Source organism: Eublepharis macularius, chromosome 10 (genome assembly GCF_028583425.1).
Source record: "Eublepharis macularius isolate TG4126 chromosome 10, MPM_Emac_v1.0, whole genome shotgun sequence".
In the NCBI taxonomy this organism is placed as follows: Eukaryota; Metazoa; Chordata; class Lepidosauria; order Squamata; family Eublepharidae; genus Eublepharis; species Eublepharis macularius.
The window spans coordinates 65,191,300-65,208,630 of NC_072799.1; the positions used below are offsets into that span (position 1 = coordinate 65,191,300).

A 17,331-nucleotide genomic window follows, 5' to 3' on the forward strand; every position below is an offset into this window, starting at 1 on the left:
GTAGTTAAGGACCTGTTTGCTCATTAGTATGTAGTTGGCTATTGTGTTTACCCCCCCCCCAAGCTAACCAATAATGTTGGGGGAGGGGTGCATAAAGTTACCCCAAACTAGTCTCTCCCTCATTGTTCCCAGTATTATGCTTCTAAGCGTTACATGAGAAACTTACTGCAATATTGTTCTTCCTTATAACATTTCCTTCAATCACTAATTGACACAATAGTTGATTTATTTTAATCTGGTCACAGACATTGGTAATAGTAAGTGGTAACTAGTTAAGTGCACTATATGCAAGTCCTTGCAGATTGGGAGGGATGGAATGCGATCCACGCATATTTATTTTATGTTTGCCCTTCCTGTCTCTTGTATGACCCCCTAGGTGGCTCATGACATAATTAAAGCAATAATAGCTCAAACTGCCAAACAAACTAAGTGAAGAACTCTGACTAAAAGTAGAAGTGGCAAGTGCTGGGTGTAATGAAACCATTGCAGACAATCATATTCCCTTTGTGCTAATGTTCTGATGTTATGACTCTTGTAGGAATTTTCCATCCATTATATTTTGACTACCTGGGAATTTGTGCCTCTACATGACAATAATCATGTAAGTCCCTAAACACAAAGTGAAGATGCTGCTTATTAGCTACTCCAACACAACAGTTTCTAGACTGCCTCTGTGTGATCAGTTTCCACGTTGACTTGTCATCCAGGCAACTAGTATCTCATCAGTATCCCAGAGGTCTATGCTGAAGCATATGCTAGGATTCAGCTTGTTGGGACCATAGCTATATGGGACATTTGGAGGACAATGCCCTCTTTTTGAATTGCCAACTTTAATGAGAGAAAAGGGGGGAAATATAAGCAGTTTTTGTCCAGATTGCTTGAGAAGGATCGGGGTGAGGTGTGAGGGGAACAACTTGGCTGGACTGAGCTAACTTTTTATTGCCCAGATTCATTCTGTCTTCCATAAGCTTTGGCTCCTTTATTTGTTTCTTATCTGGTTCTCTCCTCTTTAATGTCTATAATAACATGTGGACAGAACACTAAACAGGGAATTGGAGTGACAATAATATTATGTTATGGTCGTCTTAGCCTTATAGCCTCAAAAATTTCTTGAGAGAATAGTAAAGATGCACTAATTAAATTAACTAAGGTTTCCTATTATGAATATAAGCTAACAACAACAACTGTGCTTATATTCCACTAATTAGTGGAATTAGTGTCCCACACTGATGAACAATGTCAGTGTAATATTATCCCCACAATATAGCTGGGGAGTTGGGGCTGAGAGGAGTGGCTTACCCAAGGCCCTCAGTTTTCTTTGGATGCTATAAGACACGTACATTTATTTAGGAAATTTTTATGCCAGATATCCAGTGTCCTGTTCAATATGTTAAATTTGTATTTTGCAGCTCTACACCCCTATACAAATGCATACAAATGTGTGCAATTTGTAAAAAATTATATCACTAGCAAAATATGAAATAAAGTTCCAAAAGAAGCATCGTGGATTTTACATACTAAGGAAGATGTATCTGGATGATATTCTCTAATACTACTCTTTTGTATCCTTACCGTCTTTCTTCCCCCCTTTATTGGATGCAATATAATTGCTACTAACAAAGTTGTGCCTTTGTGTTTGAAAAGTACAAACAGTATTTTGTTAAATAAGGCTACATTGGGCAGCAGTGTGAACAGAATAGCAGTCAGCAATTATCCTAGAATCTTGTGCTTCAGCACTGGGGTACCTAGGATTTAAGATCCAGTTCAATTAAAAGTAATGAATGAAGTAACCTTTAAGCATATCAGATTTACTTTGGTTTTTGCTATTTCAAGTTGACATGATAACATCCGCATGTGTCGGTAGGAGTCAGGCACTGAGACACACGTGCTTTGGGGCTTATTTTCTGGGTAGCAGCTTGGAACCTCAGGATTGTCAGTTATTCCACAGATTAATTTTTGTTACATGTAGTGAACAGCTCATCATTTCAAAGCCATATGATTATGGCTATGTACATTCAAAGATAGCATGTGATACAACTAGTGGTGTGGGTAAGTACAGCCATTAATATGTTTTTTCAATGTGACATCACTAGATTCCAATCTGTGACATCATTTAAGGCTGTCAGATTTCCCACTATAGTAGAAGACCTCCTGTCTGGCAACCTGTGACACCCACCTTTCTCAGAGTCTCTCCACACGGGACATCTTACACGAGGATGCTCAAGTGTAGGGAGATGCAATGTTAGCCAGGAGGTGAAATTGATAGAGCCTTCAGGGGGGTGAACATGAAATTAACAAACTCTCTGAAGAGCCATCTCTGCCTGCTTTGTATAGAGAAATGAAATTGACAGAGCCTTTGGCTAACATTGCATCTCCCTATACTTGAGTGTTCTCATGTAAGATGTCTTGTGTAGAAAGACTCTCTGTAGGGCAATAGTGTAAAAAAATGTTGGGGAAATCTCTGTTGGTGCCATATCACTTCCCATGCCAACCAGAAGTCACATCCCAGCATGATGACATTGCTTATACTGGAAGTGATGCCGTTGCAGCAGTGGCAGTTTGCATGTTCCCCACCTCTTGAAGCCTGCAGCAGTTTGCCAGAGCTCGGCTGGAAATCTTGGCATCACTGGACCCCCTCCCATGGTATCATTGCGGCCTGCACAGTGAATATTAGGCTTTGAGATGATGGGATTTGGCAACCTTGATGCTCCGTCACTATAAAATTTATAACTGCTAGCCTGTAATTCATGGAGGTGGAGCCCAGTATTGTCTCCTGTAGACTGAAAGTGAGTCCTTAGGCATACCAATTAGCTACACATTACAGAAATCAGCAGTGAATGGCAACCTGTTTTTCATAGAAGTGCATCTGTTCTGATTAGTCTGATAGACTTCCAAGGAACCCAGAGTCCCCTAGAATACTATTTTGGTAACTACTGCTTCAACACAATTCATTCCGTAAAGTTGCTAAAGGCAATAATAAGTACAACAGTCTGTTAGTTATTGGCCATTCTTTATGCTAATGATTTTTCCTGCTCATATTTTTTGGAGTAACAGGTTACATTTTATTCATGCCTAGCTTTTAATTTGCCTCATGTTTTCCAGGCATCTGCGTTCGCATGTTACAAACAGGTATATAATGCCCTTCCTTTGAGCAGGTTTTATGGTGCATGAATGAACTTCGTGTTTAATTGTAAGTTGTGTGTTGCATGTGAAGAAAGAACAGAATATTACAACTTTCTATTCATTCCACTGTAGAATTAATGTAAATTTCACAGATAGCTTTTCTGAGATAAAAATAGCAAGTACCACCTGGTGTATCTTCTTGTTTAAATTAATGGTGCAGAATGCCATAAGCAAAAACCTGCGCCCTATTCTGAAAAGTTAACCAGATACCTATGGTAGGCTGCTGTGTAGTACTGCATTTAAATATATGATATGAAACATCTCTAACAATATTTTACATACAGTATATACATAATCGGGTTCTACAATCATTTCCAAATGAATATAAAAAGCTAAATTAAAAGGGCCTTTTACTTTAATTTGGATAAATGAAAATGTGTGGATAATGAGAATGAATGGGGGAAAGTACTATTTGTTCATTCCCTTGGAGCCAGCCAGTTTGGTTTATTGAGCTGATGGGGGTCAGAAATAGGGTGAAAGACTCCTCTCCCCCCCACAATCACATTTACTGTAGTATTGGTTACCACTGCTGTGGCTGCACCGGGATTGCTGGAGTAGCTAACCAACCAGTTGACATGTAAATAGGAGAGAATCTTTCTTTTCCCCTGGTATCTCAGATGTTTTTTCAGACGTATGTGAGACACCATGTTTTAGTGCATTCTAGGAAAAGAAACATTCAGGTTGTCTGATATTAAGGTTCCAGATACCCTTATATTTCCAATAGATTCCAATGTGCAGCACCTTGGATGTCCCTGGCACAGCTTCCAGGGCTGCAGAAGAGGAGGGGTTCTGTTCCCACCTGCATATTGGCTGGCTGCTTGATGAGACATCTGCCTAGCTGCTCTCCACCACTAACCTGGCAGAGCAACCACTAACAAGGGGCGGGGAGAGGAGGAGGATATCATCCCCATAGAAACCATTGGAAATGAACGTGAATATAATTTTTTAAAATTTTATGTTATTTATAGTCTGCCTTTCTCACTGAGACTCAAGGCAGAGTACACAGTGTAAGCCAATATAGTCAACAGGATGGGACATCCAGTAAGCAATGCAATAGGATTAGGAGGCTGAAGAAATTTTTAACTGAGCTGAAACTATGCAGAAATTACACAAGAAGATCATACGTTCAGCAACAGATAGTATGTGCTATACACAGGAATACAGTCCACAATCCCTTTCCCCTTATTGAAGCATTGTCCCGAACCACTCCATTATGATATAGCCCTATCACCTTTGTAAAAATGTCCTCCTGGATAATGCAGTTTTGCATAATTTGTGGAATGCCTAGAGAGTGGGATTGTCATCCGGCAGTCCATTACAAAAGTTGTGGGCCACAACAGAGAATGCACATGTGTAAGAAGCTGTTGATTTTGCTCAGATGAGCGAAGCTGCTGTGGTGGAGCATAGGGACAGAGGTGGTCCTGCAGATATGAAGGACCAAGGCCGTGAAAGTCTTTGTATGTGATGGCAAATACCTTGAATTGGACATGGTAACTGATGAGCAACCAGTGGAGTGGCTGAAGAATTGGAATAATATGCATGCTTTGGCTAGCTCCTAAAAATAATAGTAACGGAGACATTCTGCACCAAATGGAGACTCTGAGTTGACTTGGAGGGGAGACCTATGTAGAGTGCATTACAGTAGCCTACTCTTGATGATTCTGTGTTGTGGATTCAGGTGGCCAGGTTGGCGTAGTCAAGGTAGGAGGCCATCTTCCAGGCTATAGTGAGTTGGAAGAAAGCAGCTGCATTAATTTGCTTCTCCAGCAGTAATTTTGCATCTGTTATAATCCCTAAGCTCTTGACCGAGTCAGCGGGGAGCTGCTGAACCACTGAAAGCAGCAGCACAATGTCCTTCAAGATCTCTGCCTTTCCAGCCAGCATTATCTCTGTCTTTTGGGGTTAATTACAATTTGTTTATTCTTAACCATTTAAACACAACAGACACGCAGTGATTTAGGACCTCTACCTCATCACTTGAGGATTTGGATAAGGAGATGCAGAGCCTGTTGATGATAGCCAACCCAAACTATGAATGATTTGTCCAAAGGGCTTTACATAGATATTGAAGAGCATGGAAGGCAGGATTGTACTCTGTGAAACCCCACAGGATAGGTTTCCTCAGGACAGCTGCATTAATTAATACAATTGAAGCAAATCTGTCTTTTGAAAAGAGAAATGAAAACACGTAGAATCACGTTTACATTCATTCTCTAACATTTACATGTTAAAGAACACAGAACAAATCAGGATGCTGGCATCACTTATTTATTGAAATAGTATTCTAAACAAGGTGAAGCTTTTACCCTAATACAGGGGTGGGGAATGTCTGGCCTATGGGCCATATACGGCCTGCAAAGTCATTTGGACGAGCCCACAGAGAGAGACGAGTGGTGGAGCTGCGGGCGAACAGTGGTGCTGCAGGCAAATGCAGTGGGAGGATCCCCAAACCCACCCTTTCCCCCCGATCCCACTTACTCACGTGGGGGGGTGTGCTCCCTGAGGCAACCCCTCCCCGGGGGGGTGCTCCCACACCATGAGAGCAGGCGGCGGCAGTGAAAGCAGGCCACTCTCGCTGCTGCCTGCTGCTGCCTCCACCGCCAAGAGTGACCCGCACTGCTGGCAAAAGCGGCCTGTGCTGCCACAGCAAAAACAAGCAGCAGCAGCAACAGCAGGGGCACTGGCACTGGCAAGAGAGCTGCCACCACCACCACTGCCAGGTTGCAGTGGTGGCAGCAGGGAGAAAGGGGACACAAGCGCCCTTTCTCCCGTGTGCGCGCGACATCGCTCCCGGAAGTGATGTCACCACGCACTCTGACGTCATTTCCGGGAGCGACGTCATGCGTGTGGGAGAAAGGGCGCTCTCCGCACAGGACAGAAAATAAACTTGGCCCTCCACGGAAAAAAGGTTCGCCACCCCTGCCCTAATAGGTCCCTCCATCAAAGTAGGCAAAGAATAATAACATTCAATTTATATAATAACATTCAATTTATATACCGCCCTTCAGGACAACTTACAAAGTATGTCATTATTATCCCCACAACAAAACACCCTGTGAGGCTGAGAGAGCTCCAGAGAACTGTGACTAGCCCAAGGTCACTCAGCTGGCTTCAAGTGGAGGAGTGAGGAATCAAACCCAGCTCTCCAGAGTAGAGTCCTACGCTCTTAACCACTACACCAAACTGGCTCCCTGTGAATGTTCCACAGGGAGTAAAACATGAGTTCTGGAGTAAAAAGGATTGTTTGAGTGCGTTGTATACACATTTCCCAAGTTGCTGCAATAATTCTCCCAGGGAAGGGATGGAAAGAGAGATAGATACTTAACCAACAAGTGTGGCTATTTCCCTATCCATGATACAGAATAGAAAGGAGGGCAGAAAAATAGACCATGAGACTGAACTGTTCCAATGACAAAAATACACAGCAGTTTACAAGGTGGCTGCCGGGCGAGCCTGCACTGCCCAGTCCAGGCTGCAGCCCACAATCAGCTGGGCTCCTCCCCACCCCCACCCTCTCCTGGAGCCGTGTGGGGTCAGGCTGCGGCCTGGGCTGGGTGGCACAGGCTTACCCAGCGGCCACCTCATGCTGCCAGGCCAAGAGGAGCCAGGAGCACTGCTGTGGCTACGCTCCCTCAACAGCTGCTTCCGAGGTGCGGCAGCTGGATGAGGCAGCCCAACTGATCACTGGCCCACACGAGAATGGAGCAACTGCCAGGTGAGCATGCCTAGCCCAGAGTGCAGCTCATCTCCCACCAAAGGGCTGTGGGGCCTGTGTGCATACCGCTTGATGGAGCTGTGGGCCAAGGCCCCCGCTCCTGGCGAATGCAGGATGAGACTGTGGCTGTGGGAGAGGGAGGTGGATGGTCCCTGTGGTGAGTGGCTCTGTCCGCGCTCCAGTATGCAGGTGCCTGAGCTTGGGAGCCAGGAGGGCTGTACAGCGGGGTCCTCTCTTGGGCAGGGGTGTGTGTGTTCCATCTCACCTGCGGGCTGTGCAGCCCACCAGCACATTCCAAGAGAAACCTCGAGCTGCAGGAGGGCCATCGGCGCGAGCAGCAAGCAGGGAAGCAATCAGTGAACAACAACTTCCATCAGCCATACCCAGATCAACTCTAAGAGCCAAGCTACAAGCCAGACAGGATGCCTACACTTCCCATCAAAACTTGCGGGAAACTGACGCAAGTTCTCCTCGTGTCAGGCATCACTTGTAGCTTGGCTCTTAGTCAAGAGACCCTGCGTTGATATCAAAAGTTGATTTATCCATGTGTTGATATAAAAAGTGGATTTATCCAGACCAGAACATCTTGGGGAGCAAAAGACATTGGTGTCAGGGCCAAGGTGGGAGGAAGCCACAGAGATAGCATATTGACATTCTAAGGAGAGGATCTTCTAAACAAAGTATTTTGTCTTTTCGTGTTTTTAAGTCTAGAGATCATTGATGAATCAAACTGTACCATCCCAGTGCATGAGAGCTGCTGTAGCACAGTAGTTAAGTGGTTGGGTTACAAATCAGCGCTCTGCTGGTTTGAATCCCACTGCTGCCATGAGCTCAGTAGGTGGCCTTGAGTAAGCCACTCTTCTCAGACCCAGCTCCCCAGCTGTATTGTAGGGATACTAATGACACTGCCTTTGTTCACAACTCCACTCTGAGTGGGGCACTAATCTTTCTAGAAGGGTGGTATGTAAGCACAGTGTGACAGACAGGACTGGCTCTAAGTCCACCTCTCCTAAGAATCCAACCAATGAGAAGGGGCAGAATGCTGAGCCATGGACAGTTGGAGTCCATTGGTCCAGTTGAAGACCGAGAGGGAGACAAGTGTTTTTGGATGCTGCTGAGAGAAGGCAGCAGTGATATTTCCTGACTGATTACAAACCTTTTCTGTTACCTTGAAACATTCCCTATTTAACCACAATTTATGAGTTTTAAACTCCTTCACTCCAGTGTTCTATCTTGCAAATAAAGTTTCTCTTTGTTTTGTTTAACCCTGACTGGCTTGAAGTCATTCTCTCTCCCTCCCTCCCTCACACACACACAGAGAATGAGAGAGAGAGAGAAAGAGAGAGAGAGAGAGTTCAAACGGACTGGGTGAGGGGAGATAAATGCAGGGAACAGCTCATTCTGTGTTAGGGGAGGTATGGTTTTTAAGAGTACATAACCTCTTACCGAAAAAACCAGCATATAAGCTCAGAGTTAAGCCTCAGAACCTGATGGTGTGCATGTCATCTTTTAAAGACTGAACATAAAATTGCAAGGAAACGTCTGCAGCTGAAGAGAACCTAAAGCACATGTAAATAAATATGAATGAATGCAGACATGCTACTGATGGAGTGGGGAAATGCTACTGCAAAACAGTTAAGTCAGCAAAGCAGACTTGGTTAGACTGTGAAGGCTGGAAAACTCAGGAAATCAGTAACGGTGAACTAATGAACAAGTTTAATTACACCTAAAAATAATTGCACCATTGGGTACTGAAGGCATACTAGCTATAAGTACATGTGAGAGGGCAGAGAAGAAGGGGGAGGGTTTTTTAAAATGAAAAATACATTACACCATATACATTATTTGTTTTTAATCTGCAGATGTGTTTGATTAGGTCTTGATGAACTGCACAAGAAACCAAAAGTTTTTGTTTTAAAAAGTCACTGGTAGAGAAAGGGTCAGGAAAAGGATGGAACAAAATGATCTAAATTTGAAATGTTCAGGTTGGATCCTGATTTCATCAAGGAAGGAAAAAAGTAATAAATTTAAGCTAAATGCATCAGCATGCAAAGGGAACAGAGACAAACTGCTGGAAAAGAGAAAAGGAGCCTCATGGCATTGGGAGCAGAATACCAATGGATGGGTTTCTAAAGCTTACTTGTATGCTGAAGTATTAAGTTTAGAGATTTTAAGGGCACACTGTGCATTTTAAATACGCCTTACTACAAGATGAATGGCTGCCCAATCTAAACTCTGAAGATTTCTTGGATTAAAATGAAAAGAAGGAATTCTACTAGGAGTGTTAATGTGTTGCTATGAGAACTATTGTAATTTAAGTAACGAAGTGTTTACTAAGTACTTTCTATTCTAATGAGTGTTAGGAGAAACAGAGAACTTCCAAATGTTCTCTGTCTGTAGAGAAAAAGCTTTTCTCCTTGCAGAATATGCCATACAGTGCTTGCTTCAAGGAAAAGAGGAATGTACCCTTTTGATGTTTTCCAAGCCTTGGGTGGTTGCTTAACCAGGAGCAGCTTCTGTGTGGCTGAGAAAATGTTGAAATGGTCTCCACCCATGGAGACTGGTTGTGAGGTTTTCCCCATAGAATGCCAACAACCCTCCTGAAGTGATAGAACAAACATGTGAATGTATAAAATGAGTCGGAACATTGGTTCTCTTAGCTCTATATTTCATTTCATAGCTCTATATTTCATTCTCCTTTTTATATGAGAGCTGCTCACAGAGTAGTGGCAGTGAGAGACAACTGGGAGACATTTTAAGGGTAAACAAGCTGCAATATGTTGACTCAACAGACTTTTATAGTGGAAAATATATTTCCAGAGGCCTGCTCTTATCTTCTTGATTTCCTAGAAACTAGAAATCAGAGGCAGAAGATGGCTGCTTGCTGGAATAACAGTTGAAAGCCACATTACTTATTAAGCATTTGTATCTAACTGTTAACCATTATCCTCTCTGTGCCTAATACTGAAGAATGTCAAACTGTATCTGCCTTGTTGGTAGAATGCCAGCGTCCTTGCTTTGATAACAATTTCAACTGTTTTGTTAATATGTGAGCTTAGAAATTCTGAATGTTGAACTCATGAAAGTGCCTTGAACGGAGCCATATCATTGGTTTATTGAAGTCAGTATTGTCTGCTCTGACTGGCAGTAGCCCTCCAAGGACTCAGGCTGGCATATTTTGCATCCCCTACTACCTGATCCTTTAACTGGAGATGCCAGGAATTCAAGTTGGGGCCTTCTGTATGCAAAGCAAATGCTCTGCCGTTGATCCATGCTTCAGTTTCATAGGTTATGTCACTTGGGACCTAGATATAAATGACAAATGAAAAAATTATATATGTGTATAGATCCAGAGGATTTAGCCATATTAGTCTGTAGTCGCAAAATAGTAAAGAGTCCAGTAGCGCCATTAAGACTAACCAACTTTATTATAGCATAAGCTTTTGAGAACCACAGTTCTCTTTGTCAGATGAGAAGGTACACTGTAGACTGAAGGCTTTTCCAGAATTTTTAGCAGGGTGTCCAAGCCTCTAGTCTCATGAGAAGTGATAGTGTCTTGGGTTTTGCAACTTGTAATGATTTTGTTCTGTTTTTAACCTACCTTTGCCTTTGGATCTTTAATTCAGCTTCTCCTTACGTTACTGTAAACTTTTACCCCAGGAGGGCCTTGGTCAAAACCAATACCCCTTCTATCTCCACTCACACGGAGCTTCATGTGTTCTCTGCTTTACCCAGGCTTTTATCTTGAGAACACCTTCCCTTTGGGGTTTGAATTCCACTACTGTGAGACCTATATGTTGCTGCTTCCTAAAAGGTTTTTGCTGATGCCAAAGGCTTTCTCCTTAGACCTCCTCTGCTTACCTGCTGTTATAGGAAGGCTTTGTCATAGATCGTATTATGACAGAACAGTCCACGTCTGAGGGTGGTGGTTAGGAATAAACGGATCATTTCTTGCTTAATCAAAAGTAGAATTTATTTATGTGTACGTAAGTGTGATGGTTGCAGAGTATTGATAAGTGTGTTGGTTTCAGAATAGTTCTTAAGCTTGGTGGTTTCAAAAACAATTATATATTCACAGACTCAGTAACACAGATCTTCACTCTCATGCACACAGATGTAGATTCACTCAGGCTTGTCTGACCTAGACATAGAAAATGCTTTCTCTGAAATACACATGGGTCAAATCCACATTCACCCATTACCCGCATGTTTATCGGATATCTTCCGTTTGCCTCCAATCTGCGATTTTTTCCTCTTCGTTCACATTCCTGCTTCCAATCCGTCTTTCTCGCGTGTCCCTCCAGTCACACAGCCGCTCAAAAACCGCTTCTTTGGGCAGGACCTTTTTCCCCCGCCCACTTTTTAAAAAAAACTTTTGAGCGCACTTTTCCGTTATTTCGATCTTGCCTTATAAAGAAACATCACTGAAGATAATGATGCCTCTCTTTCCCCCACTGACAGCACTGATGGCTCTCTCCCGTTTCTTTTTTGGAAATTTGGAAGCACGTGGGAAGCTTTCGTGGGCATTTCCTATGCAGGACAGTTCAGTGCCTGAATTTTACTGAAGTTTCACTTCCTTGGAGTGTCATTATTTCGATATTTTGTAATTTCGATATTACAGTAATATAAAATAAAAAAAATAAAAAACAGTTAAAAAGGAAGTTTCGCGAGTCGATGGTGAGGCCTCATTTGGAGTACTGTGTACAGTTCTGGTCGCCACACCTTAAAAAAGATATCATAGCACTGGAAAAAGTACAGAGAAGGGCAACTAAAATGATTAAAGGGTTGGAACACTTTCCCTATGAGGAAAGATTGAGGCGCTTGGGGCTCTTTAGCCTGGAGAAAAGACGACTGAGGGGAGACATGATAGAGGTTTACAAGATAATGCACGGGTTAGAGAAGGTAGAGAAAGATGTGTTTTTCTCCCTTTCTCACAATACAAGAACTCGTGGGCACTCTATGAAATTATTGAGCAGTCGGGTTAGAACAGATAGAAGAAAATACTACTTTACACAAAGGGTGATAAACACATGGAATTCGTTGCCACAGGAGGTGGTGGCAGCTACAAGCATTGCCAGCTTCAAGAGGGGACTGGACAAATATATGGAGCAGAGGTCCATCAGTGGCTATTAGCCACAGGAGATAGATGGTATTCTCTTTGTGGGGAGGTGGTGCTCTGTTGTCTTGGTGCTGGAAGGAAGGCAGTGGGAGGGCATCTGGTGTCCTGGCCTCACTGACAGTCCTTTAGATGGCACTGGATTTCTAGCCACTGTGTGTGACAGAATGTTGGACTGGATGGGCCACTGGCCTGATCCAACATGGCTTTGCTTATGTTCTTATGTTCTTATGAGTCCGTTCTGAGGATGGATTCACCCCCAAATGATTTTTCAAACTACCAGATTTGATTCAGAAACAGCATAATCAATAAATCCAATGCTATGAAGTCAAAAACAGTCTTTTGCAGACTACAGAGCACTTGCAAGTTGAATCAGCCAATAGGAACTCTTGGAACGGCCGGAGAGACAGGAAGGGGGTGGTTTTTAAAAAAACTGCGTAAATTGCGCATTGGCCCGTTCACGGCCACCGTGAAACTCCTGTTGAAAACCTGTGACCACATATTCGGGAGAAATGCGAATGAAATGCGTCTGTTTAATGAGGTAATGTGACCAGCACTCGGGATTGCGTGGGGAATGCAGGGAACATGCGACTTAGAATGAGTAATGTGGATTTGCCCATGGACAGCTCAGGCTTGACACAGATTGCCTGATTTAGCTCTTCATGTGATATTTTAAAATGTATATTATTTCCAAATGGCTGTTATATTGTGTGCATCTTTAACCTGGTCAAAAAAACTGATATTGGGATTCCAGCCCCTGTTGGGGGTAGGAGATCCCCCGCCCACACCTTTCCCCACCCTCAGCCCCGCTCAACTGCCAAGCATGGGGGAAAGGAGGGGGAGGCAGGCTGGGAGTATGTGGTACAATGGTGCATATTTATGCGCCTCCAGATGCCCCGATGATGCCCTTCCAGTGGAAAACGGGAAGCTACAGCATCTCAGCAGGGCCAAATTGGTCCCAAACATAGTGAAAATGTTTTTATGACCTGCTTCTGAGGTAAGGGTCTGGGGGCTGGCAACCCTAACTTGATACAGGCACATGAAATCTGGCAAGTCTCTCCAGACAGTGCTCCACAGAGCAGCCACTGCCACTTTTTGTCACTCTCACAGAATCCTTGGAGTGGGTGGATTAGGAGGTGGTGCACTTTATATGCCACATTCTGTAAGAACTGAAAAGGATCCTTGGAAAGGTACAGTGGATGAGTTAGAAATTTATATCACGTGTGCCCTGAAATCAATCTTCCATTCTAGGTCTCAGGCTTAAAAAACAAAACAAAAACAAGTGGCGAGCTTCTTGCTTTCTGTGCCTGCCTCTCAACCACCACCGGCTGAATGCTTGCATCTCCATGCTGCCATCTACTGTCAGCATTCAGTAGCAACATGAGGGCTGTGTTCTTGCATAACCCTTGGTCCCTGTCAGAGCTAAGCCACAAGTGACGCTTGGCACTAGCTGGACACTTGTCAGCTTCCCTCGAGTTTTGATGGGAAATGTAGGCAGCTTGGCGGAATTTTGGACAAGTGACAGTTGAAAAGTCCATTGGACAGCAGTTGGAGAGCCAAGCTGCAAAACCAGGATGCCTACATTTCCCATTAGAACTTGAGGGAAGCTGACAAGTGTCCAACCTGTGTCAGGCGTCACTTGTGGCTTAGCCCTCAGATTGGAATGGAGAGGGTATGCTTTTTTGGACAAACTGTAATTTTCCTATGTAGGTGGGATCTTTCCCCATTACTCTTGGCTTGTGCTTTTTTTCTTCCCTAGAGTCTCTGTATAGGATAGATCTTCTTTTACTAGTAGGAGACATGATGTCAGAGCATATTATTGGTGGTAAGGCCCATTGTTGCCAGGTCTCAAATAAGCCTCGTGCAACCTGTCCTTATTCTTTATTATTTTAAAAGGTTCACATCATTGGAGTTTGGTTTTCTGGAATAAATTATTCATAGGGAGAACATCTGTGTCGTGTATACTTTAGTCTGTTGTTCCCCTAGATTTTATTTCACAATATTACGATGATGAGATAGTATATGTAGCGAAATTTCTGTAATATATCTTTGAAAGGAAAATAAGTAGTTGTGAACTTATTATTGGATGCAAATGAAAACTTCTTTCAAGGCATAAAAAACCTAGAGGGAGTCTGAAATATATAAAAACTGACTCCTAAGTCATCAGTTGCTTAACTCAATTTTAATGTTCTTTGGACATCCCACTAGCATTATTATGAGTTACAGTGCCATACTGTATGTTTACTCACAAGAAAGTCCCATTTTATTCAAAAGCACTAATTCCTAGGTTATTAAGCATAGGATCACAAACTTACTCTCAAATAAACTTGGTTCCATTTGGAGGTATTGTTTTCTTTTCCCAAGTGAACTTTAATTGTTCATGTTTGGATTTGTTCTCCTTCAATGGAGGCCTCTTCTAATATTATTGTTTTCTTTCCCTGCATTAAAATAATTGAAATGAGCTGAAATTGGCTAAAATACTCATCTATTATATGTATTTCATTCTGATACCCAACATTTCAACATTTCTGGAGTCTGTCTCCAAAATCCATTTATCTAAATTTTGGGTATTTACAATATAACATGAGGTTTGGAATTCTATTGAACATACACAACAGCATGGCTTGGTATTGCATGCCTGAGATTGTGACCAAATATTAATGTATACAACTCAAATCTCAGTGAACATGGTCCTTGTGTTTCCTGCAATTCAGTGATTCAGGGTGACTTTAATTTGTTTATTTTTGTTATTAGACACGTATCTTGATTTTTGACCATAAGATCAACATTTCTAAAATGCAATATTCTTTTCCCTTTGCACAGTTCCCAGTGTATCAGCACCCACTGGTGGCTTTAGAATGGTAGTTACTAGGTAGTAAGTCATTCTAACAAGAGGTACACCCTTCTAAGCTCATTGAGTTGAATGGACTTAAAAGGGTGTAACTCTGTTTAGGATAGCACTATTATTGTCTTGGGAACCGAGAAAGAAAGGACCAGGTGCTTCTCTACTTCTGATGTTTATCTATTAAAAGACGAAAATGTGTTTTCTCTATATGGGTATATACCTCAAGATATATACCCGAACATGGTATGTGTAAAGTCAACCTTTGTTTTATTATACTGAAAGGCAGAACTTCTCACATATCCTCTGCACTGCCATGTGGGAACTAGTGTGTGAGTGTTACCACTGATCAGCCATCCTAAAATAGCCTTGCTTAGGAAGGATAACACCTTTCTCCATTCTTCCTTACTAAGCATTGCTATTTCAGGTTGGAACGATCTGGTGATTAGTATCTGCAAATAACAGTTGAGCTCTTGAGCAAACTTACTGCTCCTGAATAAGCAGTGGCGGCATTATCCTATTTGATTTTTTTACTGAGGTGTTTTCAAAATATTAAGTCAGATCATTTTCTAAACTGCACACAAAAATGAATTGCTGTTGATAGTATGAACTTATAATAACATGTTTTCCACCACAATACAAGTCAGGGTTGTCAGGTTGCCCCTGGCAACCAGTTGGGGGACAACCACGGAGGGCAAGGGACAGGACTTACCTGCTGCTGTAACATCGCTGGTGACCTAATGACATGACTTCTGGAAAGTGGCGTCATCACCCTGGCAGCAGACCAGAAGTGCTCTGTGGTTTTAGCCCAAAACCATGGCTTCACCACCAATGTGATGATGTTATTTCCAGGCACAAAGGAAATGACATCACAGTGTTGCCAGTAAGGGCCCACAACAACAAGTAAGTTGCCTCTCTTTCCCCTGTATCCCCCCCCCCGCCCCATGGGCAGCTAAACAGTGACGGAGGGCAGTGGTGGAGGGATCCTTGCCCCCATTGGGGAACAAGCAACCTTAATAAAGATGTATGCAATAAATACTGAAGGAGGGGGGTAGGTCCCATATTTGCCTCCCCATTGCAGACATTTACTTCCTTCTGACAAGGAAGATGATAAAGAAAGAAACCATGTTTCTAGAGCTGCTCTGAGCGTCCTGTTTTGTTTCCGCCATCAAAAAAAGCCAATGTGGTATAGCAGTTATTGCATTAGACAAGAAGTGCATACACCCAGGTTCAAATCCTCAGTAATGAAGTACGCTAGGTGACCTTAAGCAATCGCTTCTTCACAGGATGGTTGCAAAGGTGAGATAGGAGAACAGTATATGCAGTTCCAAGCTCCTGGAAGGGAAATGCAGTGATACTTCTGCTGTGTTAGGGAGAGGAAAGAGAAAGCATGGGACCTACAAAGACTTGTGGGGGGATCTCATTTTCCTCCCCCCCCCCAATTTCCTCTTTCCCTTCCCTGAAATTCCCTAAATTCTCTCTCCCTTTCCTGTTTTCCATCCATGAGCCAACTTGCCTTTTTCTGCCCCCTTTGTCTTCAGCTTTCCCTCCTTTCCTCCCCCTGGAAAAGTCTAGCCCAGCTGCATAGGGCTGGCTGCCTGTCCAGGCCTGGTTGTGTGATGCGGAACCTGCAAGAACTTGTGGGATGTCTCATTTTCCCTTGTATCCCCTTCCCCACACTATTTCCTTTTTCCTTCCTTTTGTAACCTCCCAAATCCCTCATCTTTCCTTGCTTTCCATGCACCAATTTACCTTTTATCTGCCTCCCATCTATCTATATTTGACATTTATTGCTTATATCTCACCTTTCTCCACAGCAGGGACCCAAAGCAGCTAACATCTTTTTCCACTCCTCCATTTTATCTTCACAACAACCCTGTAAGGTAGGTTAAGATAAGTGTGTGTGACTCACCCAAGGCTATCCAACAGGCTTCCATGGCTGAGTGGGGACTCATCCTGGTCCTAGTCCAACACTCTTATAACTTCTACCCCATATCAGACCAGACAAACACATTTCTTAGCCTAGTCGAAAATACCATGTTGCCAGTGGCATAAACACTGAGCTCCAACCTTCAGCCTTGCTCCAGAGTCCATAGCTGGGTGGCCTTTTTAAGAGATAATTCTAGTTATCCCATTGAATTATTTCCAGCAGGAAACAGGAGCCTTATTCCTTCTACTAGGGTCAGGTGATGTTCCATGATCCAATATAGAAGTCAGTGACTATTTACAGTATAGTTCATGCTCAGTGGAAAAGGCCACATTTGCCAGACTTTAGAGTGGTTATGCCATTCTTCTCTGGATGGCCAGTCCATTTATGCATTAAGCTTTCCTGCCAGCTGTGTCATTATAGGGTTTGGTGACATGGACAAGGAGTTCCATTTTAGACGTGGAGGAAAGAGCTTATAGTGAGGTGGCACAAGCACCATTATCACAAGGCTAGGTAAAGGCTACCAGTTTATGTTTTCTAATGAGGAT

The 17,331-nt window shown here is 43.0% G+C and overlaps 1 protein-coding gene across 1 annotated transcript in view; it reads left to right on the top strand.

Moving 5' to 3' along the window:
- Nucleotides 1–17,331, top strand: part of CPE (carboxypeptidase E) — a 96,174-nt gene that overhangs the window by 38,560 nt on the left and 40,283 nt on the right. The window lies entirely within an intron of this gene.